We start from the raw sequence: 13,766 nt of genomic DNA on the forward strand, positions 1-13,766 counted from the left end.
TTTAGGTAGCAGTTTAAAATACATCTGATTTAATTAAAACAGAGGAGACTCGTTTTCAGAGCTGGTTTGGCTCTCAGAACACTGGAAGCCCCAGACCTTCCCCTCGCCCTGCCCTTCCCTGGTGATGGACATCTCACTTTGGCATGGAACATGGGTTACAGTGAAGACATCATTATCGGTCCTTTACCCATGAGTCAAGTCCATAGCTGATTTGTGCTGCCCACTGCCCTCCTCCCTGATCCCCAGGACGCCACATCCCCTTCAGCCTTGTGTCCTGGCTTCCCTGGGCTGAGCTGAGCTGGCCTGGGTGACCAATGGGAGCAGGCTGGGCGGGTCCAGGGCTGAGCTCTGACTCTAACCCTTCACCTCCTCTCCATCTGCCTCAGAGTTTCCCTTCCCACTTGATCTCCATCATCCCATGCCCTGGAGTCACCAGAGGGGCTGGTACGGTCCCCAGAAATCCTTGCACACCCGACGATGTCCTCCAGGTCTTCACCCAGAGCTGCCCCAGGTAGAGGTACAAGGCAAGGCCCACATGTGGGTTTTAGTGTCTTAGTGGTCACAATAAAAGTCAAAGGTGAAATCACTTGAATGATGTTTTATTTAACAAATACATTAAAATATCAAGTATTAAGATCACTAAGGAAGCACCGTGTTCTTTGGCCTAATCAACGCGGCACACTGGGAGTGCCCAGGCCTGGGGGCTGGCAGCTACCTCACTGACCACCCATTGTAGACGCTTTACAGGTTTCACGCTCACCTCCAGGTCCCTGACTCACCGCAGACGTTTCTCGGGTGTGACGTGGTGAGTGTCAGAGTTTCCACCTTTCCAACCTTGATCCTCTCCTTCTACTCCACTAATTGAAAAGTCTCTCCTCTCCCAAGGGAATGAACTTGAAGTCCACTGACAGGGTGCGGGGCCATTCATGGAGTCCACCGTCCTACTGCACTGCCTGGTGACTCTGCCTGAAGAGGACTCTGACCCTCAGCTCTTCTTCTTCTGCAAGATGGTGGCATTGTTCTGGGCCCTTTATATTTCCATGAAGATTCACAGTCACTTGTGCATTTATACACATGGAGGGGAACGTCACCTCCTGTATATTCACATACACGTCTGCTCACACACCTGTATCTACTAACACGGGCACCTACTCACACTCAGAGGGTAGGGTTTGACTGGGTATTTGAAACCCACATGGAGAAGGTGACACCTCACCTACGGGTCTTCCAACCCGTGGACATGGTGACCCCACGCATTCCTTGCATCTTCCTTCCGCTCCCGCGGCAGTGCTCTGTGGGGTGGGGACAGGTGTATTCCACGGTTCTCAATCCTTGTCCCTTGATATTTGTGACGCTGCTGTGAATGGGCTGGGACCCAGGTTCAGGGCTTTGGGTGCTCCCTCCAGCCCTCGGGTCCCGTGCCTTCCCGCCTACTTGGGAAGTGACTGCCATGACCCATTCCTTCCCTTGTTCGGGTGACAGGTGTCGGTAAGACTTTAGGTCACGTGGTTCATTCTGGGGATAACCCTCAAACTGTGGGACACTTTTCTCACTCCCTGGTTTGGCCCTGGAGGGGGGAGACCATGGCTGCTCCCCCCCCCCCTCAGCTCCACCCCTGGAGCTCCACGCTCCCAGGAATAGGACACCAGGAGGACAGCCTTCGAGGGGGGAACCAGTGTCCAGGGACCAAAGGATGCGTCATGGGGCCGACAGAAAAGGGCTCAGAAAGGCCAGGGGAGGCGTGGGCAGCAGTGAGGACCCAGAGGGCGTGGAGGGAGGCCACAGGAGGCTGGGAAGGGCCACTCAGGACCAGGGAGCCACGGGGAGCTGCGAGCAGAGCAGAATGACCCCTGACTGCATGCAGGTGACAGGCTAAGGACAGTTGGGAGGCCAAGGCCAGAAGGAGGGGAGGAGGCCGGGCCAGAGCTGCCAGGCCTGACCCTAAGGCAGGGTCACTTCCTGGAAAGCTCTGGAATGGCCACGTGTGGCCAAGGGCACAGGCAGGTGCACCCTGCTGCCTCCAGAGGAGGAGCCCGCAGGTCCTGCTGCTCAGAGCACAGGGATCCGCAGGTGCTCAGCACCCACCTCCAGGCCCTGCTGACGGGCCTGATTCCTTAACCCCCACCCGGCAGGCGGACGTCTCAGCCCAGGTTCAGGGAGACTCTGTCCCTCAGTTCCTCACCTGTAGGGCTTTTTAAAGTTTTGTTCTGTTTTAATGTACAAATAGTGACTGTGTGCATTTATCGGGGACAATGTGATGTTCAATAGCTTCAGACCCTGAGGACTGACACACTGGGCCAATTAGCCATCCATCACCTGGGACACCCTTCATTCCCTTGTGGTGAGGACATTTAAAATCCTCCCTTGAGGCCGGGAACATGGCCCAGTGGGTAGAGTGCTTGCCTCACGTGCACAGGGCCCTGGGGTCCGTCCCCAGCACCACAAACAACACTCTTCTCTTGCAACATACAGTGTGATGTTCTGTCATTGTGACACCTGGGGGACCTGCAGGACAGTGTGGTGGATGACACAGGCCCAGAGAGACGCACAGCAGGATCTCACTGCAGTGGAGTCAGAGAGAGTTGAGCTCAGGAGCAGAGAGGAGAGCGGAGGCCCTGGGTGGGCAGGTGGGGGAGAGGAGGAGGTGGCCACAGCACGGAGCGCAGCTGGGAATAAGTCTGGGTTCCAGTTCTGAGTGGCGCCAGGACCCAGAGGCGTCCCTCTACAGGGACCTGACTTTTCCTTGGCCTGGAAGGGGCTGTGCGTCCTTGATCTGGGGCTGGTCTCAGCCTCTCATGGCTGGATGTGGATTTCCGCGTACTCACTGTCGGGGGCCTGCTCTCCTTGCGGGTCGCTGGCCTTCACCTCATGAAACCTGAGGGCTGCATAATGGATCTCCTCATCCTCTGAGGGGCGGGTGGCCACGGGCAGGGCAGCTGGCTCTGGGGAGAGTTCCTCTGCCTGGGACTAGACCAGGCGGCTCTGAGTGGAGAGAGAGGAGAGAGTCAGGGTGGACAGTGGGGAGGAGGCCAGGGCTGCAGGGGTGCCCGTGTGTCCATGCACACAGCCTTTTGCGCCAGAGTTGAACTGTCCCTCATGGACACTTCCCCAAGCACCAGATGCTCCACGCGCACCAAGCCTCGTGAACTTCCCCCAACAGCTCCACGGGGGAGGGATTATTTCGTCTCCTTTTCATAGAAATGAAAACCGAGGTTGAAGGAGGGACGCAGCACACCCAAACTCCCAAGTAAAATCAGGGTCTCATCTGTTTCTCCCTGACCCCAAAGCCCAGGGTCCTCCTGAGGGCCCTGGTGCCAGATCCTAAGCTGGGGGCTCGGTGCACCCTGTGGACACAGCAGACACAGGCCTGGCCTCTTGCAGCTCATTCCTTAATGGACGGTGGTCACAATAAGGACTAATCAAAACCAAAAATCCAATCATGCATTATGATAAGATGGGCAGGAACAGGACACCTGGGAGAGGCCGAGCCTGGACCAGACATGGCGCCCGCCCCGAGATGCTTACAGCCTGATGGGCTGGGGCAGGAGCCAGCCAAAGAAATGGTATCCCCCCAAGAGGAAGAGAAAGGACCCCCAAATGTCCTCATGTGAGTCCCTGGAACCTGCAAATACATTTCCTTGTGAGAGAGACTTTGTAGCGGAATTAAGTCCAGGACATGGAGGTGCAGAGGGATCCTGGGTTTGTGGGTGAGCCCAGTGTAGTCACAAGGGACTCTTCAGTGAAGGTGGGGGGACGCGAGGGACTGGACGATGCTGCTGGCTCTGTAGATGGAGAGAGGCCCTGCCCCCGCCCAGGTCCCCAGGCCCCCAAGACACAAAAGCAAGAAAACGTCATCTTCCGGAGCCCCCCAGGAACCAGCACCCGCTCCCTGATTTTATTCCCGGGAAACCCATTTAGGACTTGTCACCTCCCGAATGGTAAGGTGACACGTATTTTGTTTGAAATCACTAAATCTGTGGCAAGTCTTACAGCAGCAGTGGAAGCTAATAGAGCAGGTCAGGCAGCAGAGAGCCACGGGGCTCCCCCAGGGGTCCCCCTCATCTTAGGCCTTTCTCTGCCCACCCTGGACAGCAGATGGCACCACAGAGCTGACCGTGACTTGGCTCCTCCCCCTGCCTCGTGATTATCTGAGGATTCACACTCAAGCTGCTTCTCCACCCTGAGGCCCCCTAGCCCTGCTCCTCCTGGACTCTACAGCAGTGCAGCTGCACACCTTCCCCACGCAGAGGCCCTCTGCACTGAGCTTCGGGACACCTCCAGGCCCATCCACCGCCCTGACATCCCTCTGTCCTGTGCACACCTCCTGATCCCTGAACCTCAGAGTCATCGCATTCTTCTCTGCAACGTCCCTTGTGGTCACGTTCAGTCCACACGGCCCCTCGCCATCCACAGCTGTGACGTGCAAGCCCTCCTACCCACCCGCTCCCCCTCTTGACCACAGACTCGGGCCAACAGTGTGCAGACGCTCCTCAAGTTACAGCCAATAAACCAACGTAACTAAAAAGGTCAAGGTCAAAAGTGGGCTTAGTGCAGTGGACGGCCCAGGAGCACCAGTTACCTCCCCGACCTTTAAGCACGCTCAGCACACTCACGTGAGCCTGGCACTGGGAGAGCTCTCACGCAAAGCCTGTTTTGTAGCGAGTTTGAACACCGCGGAGCCACTCAACACCGCATCCACAACAGGGCAGCGCAGGCCTCCACAGAGCGCTGGTCTACCTCGGGTGTGGCTTGTGGGGGACGCTGCCCCTGCCCAGGGCCACAGCGTGTCATGTACCACCCATCCCTGGTCCCGGAGAAGGTCCACATGCTAAATCTGGAATATGGCTTCTCTGAGTGGGAACTGCTTTGCATGTTCGTAAAGTTGAGAAGTCGTCCATGGAAACACTGTGAGTAGGGGCTGTCAGTACTCGGAACCCCTCCCTTGTCCAGAGCTAAAACCCATTTCAACAGAACTCCTCCTTCCCTCCCCAAGTCCCCTCCTTCTACCTCATCTGGACCTCAGTGGTTGACACCTCCATTCTGCCTACTCAGGGCAAAGATCCCGGAGTCAAGCATCCTGGATCCTGTCACTCAGTCCCCACTCCCCGTCCACAGTGGTCCCACTCAGCTGACCTCAGGATCCAGCCAGAGGCCAGTCAAGGTTCCAGCCAGCATGACCTCCTGCCTGGCAATGCCTCCCAGCCTCCTTTATAACCTCTGGCCTCTGCCCCCTTACCACACATACATGCTCACACACACACACCTGCCCCCCACCACACACACACACACACTCACACACACATTCACATGGTCTCTCCTGCACACACACACACACACACACACACACACACAGGGTCTCTCCTGCACACAGCAGCCAGTGGAACCCCTCCATGGTGCACAGCCCCACAGCAGACAGGATTTGCATAAGCCCAGCCTCCTCCAGCTGATCTCCTGGGGTCACCTGCCTCTCTCTGTAGAGCCCAGGCTCTGCCCTCAGCCCTGGGCAGCCTCCTGTTGGAGTAACTGCACCCACTGCTCCCTCTGCCAGACCCTCACACCACAGACTCCAGAGCCCCCTCGTCACTACCCTCGCCACAATGGGAAGAAACTTGGGAGAGCCTTCCATCTGATAAGGGCCCAAGAGCCAGGCTGCAGAAGGAACCCTGCAGCACGTCAGCACTAAACACAGCCCAAGTAGACAGTGGGCAAAGAACGTGACCAGACATTTCTCCCCAAAGACATAGAAATGGCCAAGAAGCACACACACAAAAATCTTCAGTGTCACTAGTGATCAGAGAAATGAAAATCAGAGCCACAGAGAACTGTTACCTCACATGCATTAGATGGACAGTATTAAGAAAATAATAGGAAATTAAACCCAAAAAAAACAAACAGTGTTGCCAAGGATGTTGAGAAATGGGAACATCTTATGCTTCTGGTACATGTAAGATGGTGTAGCTTCTGCAGAAACAGGCAGTTCCTCAAAAATTAAAAATAGAACACTATACAATCCAGAAATCCTAGTTATGGGCACATATCCAGAAGAATAGAAAACAGAATCTTGAAAGGATGCACACACAGCTGTGCATTATTCACAGTAGCCGACAAATAGAAGCAACCAGAATGCCCATCAACAGATAAATGGGCAAAGAAAATGTGGTGGATATTTTTAACCCTTAAAGGAAAGACCTTCTGTCACATGCTACAACACAGACAAACCTTGAGGACGTGCTGCATGACATAAGCCAGTCACAAAAGGGCAAATCCTGGACACGTCCACCTCAGTGAGGCCCCAGAGGAGGCAAAGGCACAGAGACAGTGAGTAGGAGGGGGGCTGGCAGGGTGGGGGGGGGGCCAGGAGGGCAGCGGGTTGTGCTCATGGATGGAGATGAAGTGCTCCGGGGATCTGCTGCCCAGCTCTAACTTCAACACGGCTAAGATGGTAAACTCACGCTGCATGGTTTTTCACCCTCGAGGACAGATCTAAAAAACAAAACCTCTCAGCCCCTCCTAGTCCTGCACCCTTCCTCCCCCAGAGTAAGTCTCTCTCTCCTTGTGCCCATGCACCACCATCTGTTTGCTTGGTGGCTTGCTGCATCCCTCTGTCTAGAAGAGAAGCTCCGAGCCTCAGGTTTGCTGCTGTGTCTCTTAGATGGGTCCCTGGCACCTACACAGCTGGTCCCTGGTAGGTCACAGGGACATTCCCTGAGGGTTAAGGAATTCCAGAGCAGGCTACTCTGCTGCCCAAACTCTCCAAAGCAGGCTCTAGATACAAAACACAAAGGAGGAGGGTGACAGGTCCCTGGAGCAGGGAGGGTGACAGGAATGAATAGTGGGACTGCAAAGAGCCTCTGAGAGGGAGGAACAGGCAGGCCCAGGCCCAGAGGCACCAATGACCTTGTTCTGTTCTGGGGGACCACAGTGAAAGCCCTCTGCAGAGGAGCCCAGTGCGGGGGGCGGGAGCAGGCTGTGGGGAGGACGGGGCCAGGCGAGCGAGCTGGGCACTCACCAGGAGAGAAAAATTAAAAAGGGGGAGAAAAATGTCAGAAATTGAGGTAAATATTTTAATGAAAAATATTTTTTAATCAAAATTAATGCCAAAATTCATGGAAAACAAAATAAACCCAGGATTAGTGAAAGTGTCCAGCTGAGCCAACTGGAGGAACACTCTGTTTGTATGTTTTAGTGACATTTTTAATGGTTGCTTTTTTAGAGGACTTTAAAATAACTGAAATGGCCACGTTTCATTAATATGTAGCACAGCCATTTCCTAAGTTGAGGATCTGATGTCCCCACCAGCCCTGAGGTCATTGTGCCTCCTGGCTCTGCTAGAGATGAACAGGGGACGGTATTTACAACCTACTCTTTGATTCCCTTCTGTTCAGGGGAATGCGGCCACGCTGCACCATGTCTCTGGACTGAATGACAACCCTAAGTCACCTTCACTAACTTTACCTTATCTAGTTTTGTCAGCTCATTAGAACACTATTTGTCTCCATTCCTGAGATTTTCTTGGCACCCCTTAAATTTTCACTGAAGACAAGTGGCTCCTTGGCTCTCCCAGGCTCCTGACCTGATGGGAGGTAGGGGGGCCACCAGGGGCTGAGGAGCTCACTGTCCCTGTGGGTCAGCCTTGCACAGGGCCATGGTCACCATTTGCAGAGACCCTGTGACACAGCAGATCCTCATGCCACAGCAGCAGAGCTGAGTAGCCACAACAGGGACAGGGGGTCAGTAGCCAAGGCATCTACCGTCTGGCCCTGCAGACAGGTGTTCAAGTGCAGAGGAAGTGGACACTGGGCGCCTGGAAGATGGCACCAGGTGGAAGGGGAGACAGAGGCGGGAGGTGAACAGGTCCAGGGACGAGATCCCAGCCCCTAACCATGAAGGGGTCAGGGAGTGCGGGGCTGGTGCTGGCTGCTCTCAGGAGACATGATGTGACACAATGGCTTAACAGGAGGACAGCAGAACAGAGGGGATCCCTCGGGACTGGCCTGGGAGAAAGCAGGGAGGAGGGTGCTGTCAGCAGCCCACGGTGTGGGGATCCAGCTGGACAGCCGGCTGTCCCGGGGAAGAGGGGAGAACAGCTGCGGCACCTCAGTAGAGCAGTCCTGGGGACATCTCCGGGAGGTGTGGGGATGCGCCATGTCACTCACCTGAGAGGCCGGGACCTGGACAGCGTTGGTATCCCCTGAGCCCGCCGCTGGCCTGGTGGACCTCTTCCTGTAGGAGCGCGCTCTGAATGGGGACACCAAGGAGCCTCAGTGGGGCCAGGACGGCCCAGAGGGCAGACGGCCACCCCACCCCTGCTTCTTGCTGAGCCCAGGAGGGTGGCCAAGTGGGAGAGGACAGTCCTGTCCTGGAGGTTCCTACTGGGAAGGCAGCCTCTGGGCTCTGGCCTCCGAGAGTGGGGACAGCCCTGGAGCCCCTTACTGGTACGCAGGGTTGCGTGACTGGCTCCCCCAGAGCCCGCCCAGACCTCAGGGGCCCTGGCTTCAAGCCCTCGGCCACCCAGGTCCCTCCAGCTCAGGGACGTGCCCGGCTCGCCCTCCTCCTCTACAGGGTGCTGCCCGGCCTCCCCGACGCCCAAAAATGCTCACCGGAGGAGGAGGAGGATGCAGGACAGGAAGAGCAGGGAGGTAGCTCCAGTCACCCAGAGGGCCCCCTGCGTCACTCCGGATATAGGCCCCGCTTTGCCTGTGGACACACCAGAGGGAATCGCTTTGCCGACTCAGCTCCCAGGATTTCTCCTCCCTTCCCTGCTGCTCCCTGCAGGACCCTGGACTGAGCCTTCCTGGTCCCTCTCCCAGACCAGGAGAACTAGGATGGGGGTGGGGCGCCGTGTGGTTATTGAACTTTGGTATTTTGTTCACCATAGAATTGGTTTGCATCCATTTTTACTTTTTTGATTTTTGCATCGTGATACTATTTTCACTCAGTGTCTGGGCTGGTTCTGTTCTCACGGGGGTTTTGTTTGTTTTTACTCTGGCTTCTGGCTTCATCCTAAATGTTGTGCCCAAGGCAAATGCCTCACGAGTCCTGGCCCACAAACAAGGGCCCTGCTGCCCAGACACACCTGTCTAAGGCCCACCTGGCCTCCAAGATCCACCACCCACCCCTTGGCCCAGCAGGGAGAGGACAGCGAGGCTCTGGGTGCAGGCCCCCAGCTGAGGGCAGGACAGAGATGAGCTTCCCTGTCAAGCCCTGGAGGTGGCTGTAGGGACTGGTGTGGGGCAGGTGCTGTCCCCTCCTCCTGCCCCTCTCCAGCCCACTGTGACACTCACTCTGCGGTGACAGGCTCAGGGAGATGTGCTGGGAGCCCAGAGGGTTCTGCGCATGGCAGGTGAATTCCCCTCCACCCCTGAGGTGCTCTGCAGACAGCTCCAGCACCCCAGGGTCCATGGTCTGCGAGGGACACAGAGTCAGGTTCCCCCAGGACCAGCTCAGCCTGGCAGGGGGACGGCTGTCCACAACACAGAGCAGACGCAGAGATTGACCCTCCAGGACTGAAAGAGATGAGCCATTCCCCAGGGTTGTGGATTCTGTGGAGAAAGAGACAGAGGGTCAGAGTGACAAAGAGAGCAAAGGAAAGAGAACCCTGGAGTCCAGAGAGGGGACCCCCACACACTCATGGACTGAATGAAGCACAGGAAAACACACCCTTGACCTGTGCCCAGGAACATGGCCAAGTTGATGTTCCTGTGACGGATGTGTTTTCCTGTACCTCCTTCAGCTACATTGACTCAAGCTCTTGAACCAGAACATGTGGCTCAGCTGTATTCTGTGCTCAGGAGCTGAGCTCACTGACATGCACACCCAGCTGTGGACGGAGGCTCAGGACCATCCACTGCCCACTCCTGTGGGCTGAATGGACTCAGTGCTGGTTGGCAGAGGACGCCCACAGAACGGGGTCCATCTGAGCATGGGACACCCTCACCACCCAGAACGAGGACCCTGAGTGCTACTGACATGCAGTGACCTCTCAGTCCTCAGGTGGACAGTCCAAGGCTCAGCGCAGCCTGCGTGGACACTGGTCACCTCTGGGAGGGACCTAGGCTCTGGGGACAGCCTGCTCTGCGTGTGCCCTGGAATGTGCCTCCTCCCACAAGCACTTAGAGCAAAGCTGTTGGGGAATAAGAAGAGGCTGGAGGCAGGGCCAGGAGGAGGCTGGGAGGGGGCCTGGGAGCCCAGTTCTGCTGTGAGAGTGTCACCCTGTCCCTGTGGGGGTGAGGGGCAGGCACTGGAACACCAGGGAGCCTGGGAGGGTGGGGACGGGTGCTCAAGGCAGACATAAGGCTTCAGTGGAGAGGGATCAATGGGTTCCCCAATAAGGGGCTCTGTCACCAGGGTGAGGGGACGCAGCCCTGCCCTGAGCTGAAGAGGCCCTGCCCCCCAGCCCCAGCGAGGCCCCTCCCTACCTGGGCCAGCTCCTGGGGACACAGTTACACTCAGGTTCTGTGGAGAGTCTGGGGCAGGGAGACACGCAGACCTGTCAGTGGGAGGCTGGGGACATCAGCCTCTGTCCCAGGAGCCTCATGGTGGGGAGGGGTGGAGGCTGCATCCTCCTGGCCCAGCCCCCACATGATTTCAGGACCCAGCACCCAGTGTCCAGGGTCTGACCCCTCTCCCTCTCCCTCAGGGACCAGCCCCATCAGAGACCCAGGTGTCCCAGCCCAGCTCTCACATGAGACGTTCAGGTGGACGGTCTTTGTCCTGGTCACACGGGCCCCAGGCAGGGTCACCTGGCAGGTGAGGTTGGTGCCATGGTCCTGGGGCCGCGGGGTGAGGGTGAGCACCGAGGAGTGGGTGATGTTGGGGCCCAGGGAGGACACAGAGGGCCCTTCCCAGGAGAAGGTGGGGGGCGTCCCCTGCTCACAGGCCCAGGGCACAGAGCAGGTCAGGTTGCTGGGACGGCCAGACTCCAGGGTCCCAGGGACGAGGATGTCAGGGGTCAGGGCTGGTGAGCAGAGGGGGACAGGCAGGGTCAGGAGGGAGGGTGGGAGGTGGGGCCCTGAGAGAAACTCAGGCTCTGACCCAGCTGCTCCCTGAGCACCTAATGCTTGACCCCAACTCCCCCAGGACAGGGTCCCACCCAGCTCTGCCCTGTGACCTCCCTGAGGCTGCCTTGACCTGGTGACTTACCTGTCACTCGCACTGAGACCAAGACATATACGTAACTGAATCTCAAGTCTCTTCTCTCCACCCGAAAGTAGTAGGACCCCGCGTCCGTCTTCCTGGCGTCTCTGATGCTCAGGGAGCAGTTGTCGGTTCTTGGGTCCCCAAGGAGCTGGAACCGGCCCTGGGTCTCCTCCCGCACCTTCCTGACAGGGTCGTTGGTGGCCACTGGAGCATCAGTGCTCTTGTCCCCTGCACGGAGCCAGTAGCCATGAGCTGAGTCCGTATTAGTCCAGCGGCTCCAGGGGTAGGAGAATTGGCAGGGCACATGGACACACAGGCCCTCCTGCACTGTCACCTCCCTGGGCACCTGCAGGGTGTAACCTGGCAGGGCATAAGCCCCCTGGCCCTCCATCCGCCCACAGCCCCGCAGCAGGGGCAGCAGCAGCAGCAGCAGCAGCAGCATGTCGCCGGGGCTGCAGGGCCGCAGGGGAAGTCTGCCCCCAGAGCTCCTCTCTGAGGAACTAAGAACCCACAGGAGGACGCCCACGGGAAGGGGACAGAGGGGACGGTGGCCTCCTAGAGGAGGAGCTTCAGCCAGCCTCTGCCAGGGTGACCTCTGCCCTTGGAGACCAGCCCCCACCACCACATCCTGCAGCCCTGAGGACAGAGAAGAGAGGGACCCTCCCTGAGTCACTCTGTCTCCTCCCTCTCTATTGACATCCTTCCTCTTTGGTGACAGTTTCTACAATGTCACTCAATGGGCTACCTCTAACCAGAGCCCTGAGTGACCCTGGGGCCATTGATGATTGTAGGGTCAGGAGACAAGGGAGGCCATTGGGGTGAGCAGGTCCCCTCTCCTCCCTCCCTCAGCAGCCACACACTGTGACACCCTCTCTGCACAGCAGACCTGGACAGTGTCCCCAAGAAGTTACCACCTAGGCGAGAGACACTAAGTCCTCAGGCACCAGTGGGCCACACTGGGGTCACCCAGGCAACATGGTGGACTGCTCCCGCCCTGGCTGGACTTTGGTCTCGGGGGACTGTGCAGAGGAGACACCAGGCTGAGTTCTCTATGGTAAAACACCAAGGACACAGAGAGACCCGGCTGGCAGGTGGCCTGAGGGACAGGGACCCAGGCTGAGGCCTCATGAGGAGGGACTGGCCAGGAAGACAGTGGGAAGGGAAGAGGCAGATTTTAAAAGGTGCAAACGTCTCCTCAATCACCAGCCACCAGGACGACTCCCTCACCGCCATGCTCTCTGCTGCCCGGTTACTCCAGAGCATGTGGACCCGGGGCCTCCAGAGCTGGTTGGCTCTGCCCCCAGGAGTCCCAGGAACAGAAGGCACAGAGCAGGAAATGCCAGTGTGGACGTCCACTCTGGGGGTGGCCAGGATTTCGTGTGAGCAGCAGCATGCACCTGAGTACAGTGATTTGCAGCTGGGGCAGGTCGTGGGGGTCCTGGGAGGGGGAGCCCTGTGACTCGTGTGGGTTTTCCTTGAAACCTTTTTCGGGGGGAGGTGGAAGGATGTGTCATGTGGGTAAATGTGTCCCCAAACAACAGCTCCGTGATTGAGGGCCAAAGGAATGCCCTCCAGGACAGGCCGCAGAGCACCCAGGACCACCGTTGTCCTGCTCCCCGTGGCCACCCCTGCTCCCCTCGGGCAGCCCTGGCCTTCCTCTGCAGTTCTCCATCTGAGCTCACCCCCCCAACCCCATGGCTTCCTCTGAGACACTGTGCACAGAGAAAGTTGGGCTGTGTTCGTCCACTCAGCCCCATGGGTCTGTCCATTCCATGGTATCCCCAGAACCAGCTCCCAAACCTGGGGTGGGGTCGTGCCCTGTGATGGCTGGGGGAGACGGGGGGTTCCACACGCAGCCCCCCCACCCCCTGCATTGCCAGCGGCAGTCCCACCTGCAGCCCTCCTAGGCCCCCCGCTGCCCAGACACCCTCCCAGCAGGAGCAACTGCAGAGCCCAGTGGTCAGAAGGGCTGCTCAGGACCCTCTGTTTTCCATAGTCTCCAATTTCCAAAGAAAAACAGAAGAACAGGAAGGAGAGACCTGGGGAAGCCACAGAGAATCTGCATGTAAGAGAGGAACTTCTGAGAGAGCTGGAGAAGCCCTCTGGTTCCACTTCCCCACTTTAGAAGAAGACACCCAGGTCAGAGTGGTGAGTGTGTGGGCTGAATGCTGTGTCCCTCCAAAATTCACATGGTGACATCCTAACTGCTAAGGGGAGGGTCACAGGAGGAGGGGACTTTGGGAGGTGATTGGTCCTGGGGCAGAGCCCTGATGGATGAGATTAGTGTCCTTCCAGAAGGGACCCCAGGGAGCTCCTTTGCGCTTCTGCCACAGGAGGACACAAGGAGGAGGCAGGGTGGAGGAGGACACTGGCCTCCCCAGACATGGGGTCTGCCAGCCCCTGGGCTGTGGGCGTCCAGCCTCCAGAACTGTGAGGAGCAGATCTCTGCTGTTCACACGCCCCCAGGCGATGGCCTCTCCCCCACAGCCCAAGGACTCAGAAACAGAGTGGGTCCCCTCTTGCCTCTTGTCTGGAGCAGCCGCCTCATCAAACGTTGTCCACCAGGGCTGACTGGGCTGGGCAGGAGAGGTCCCATCAGACGGGGAGGGAAGAACTGTCCAGTCTGT

At 57.8% G+C, this 13,766-nt stretch overlaps 1 pseudogene across 1 annotated transcript; it reads right to left on the reverse strand.

The window, feature by feature from the left end:
- Positions 1–7,685: 7,685 nt before the first annotated feature.
- Positions 7,686–11,581, reverse strand: LOC308637354 (sialic acid-binding Ig-like lectin 13; annotated as a pseudogene). The gene is made up of 7 exons (XR_014024354.1): positions 11,143–11,581; positions 10,685–10,957; positions 10,419–10,466; positions 9,285–9,542; positions 8,601–8,697; positions 8,157–8,238; positions 7,686–7,994 (listed from the first exon to the last, which is right to left on the reverse strand). The product of XR_014024354.1 is annotated as a sialic acid-binding Ig-like lectin 13 (transcript).
- Between the last annotated feature and the right edge of the window lie 2,185 nt (positions 11,582–13,766).

Source organism: Spermophilus citellus (assembly GCF_964194105.1).
Source record: "Spermophilus citellus genome assembly, chromosome: 18".
NCBI lineage: Eukaryota > Metazoa > Chordata > Mammalia > Rodentia > Sciuridae > Spermophilus > Spermophilus citellus.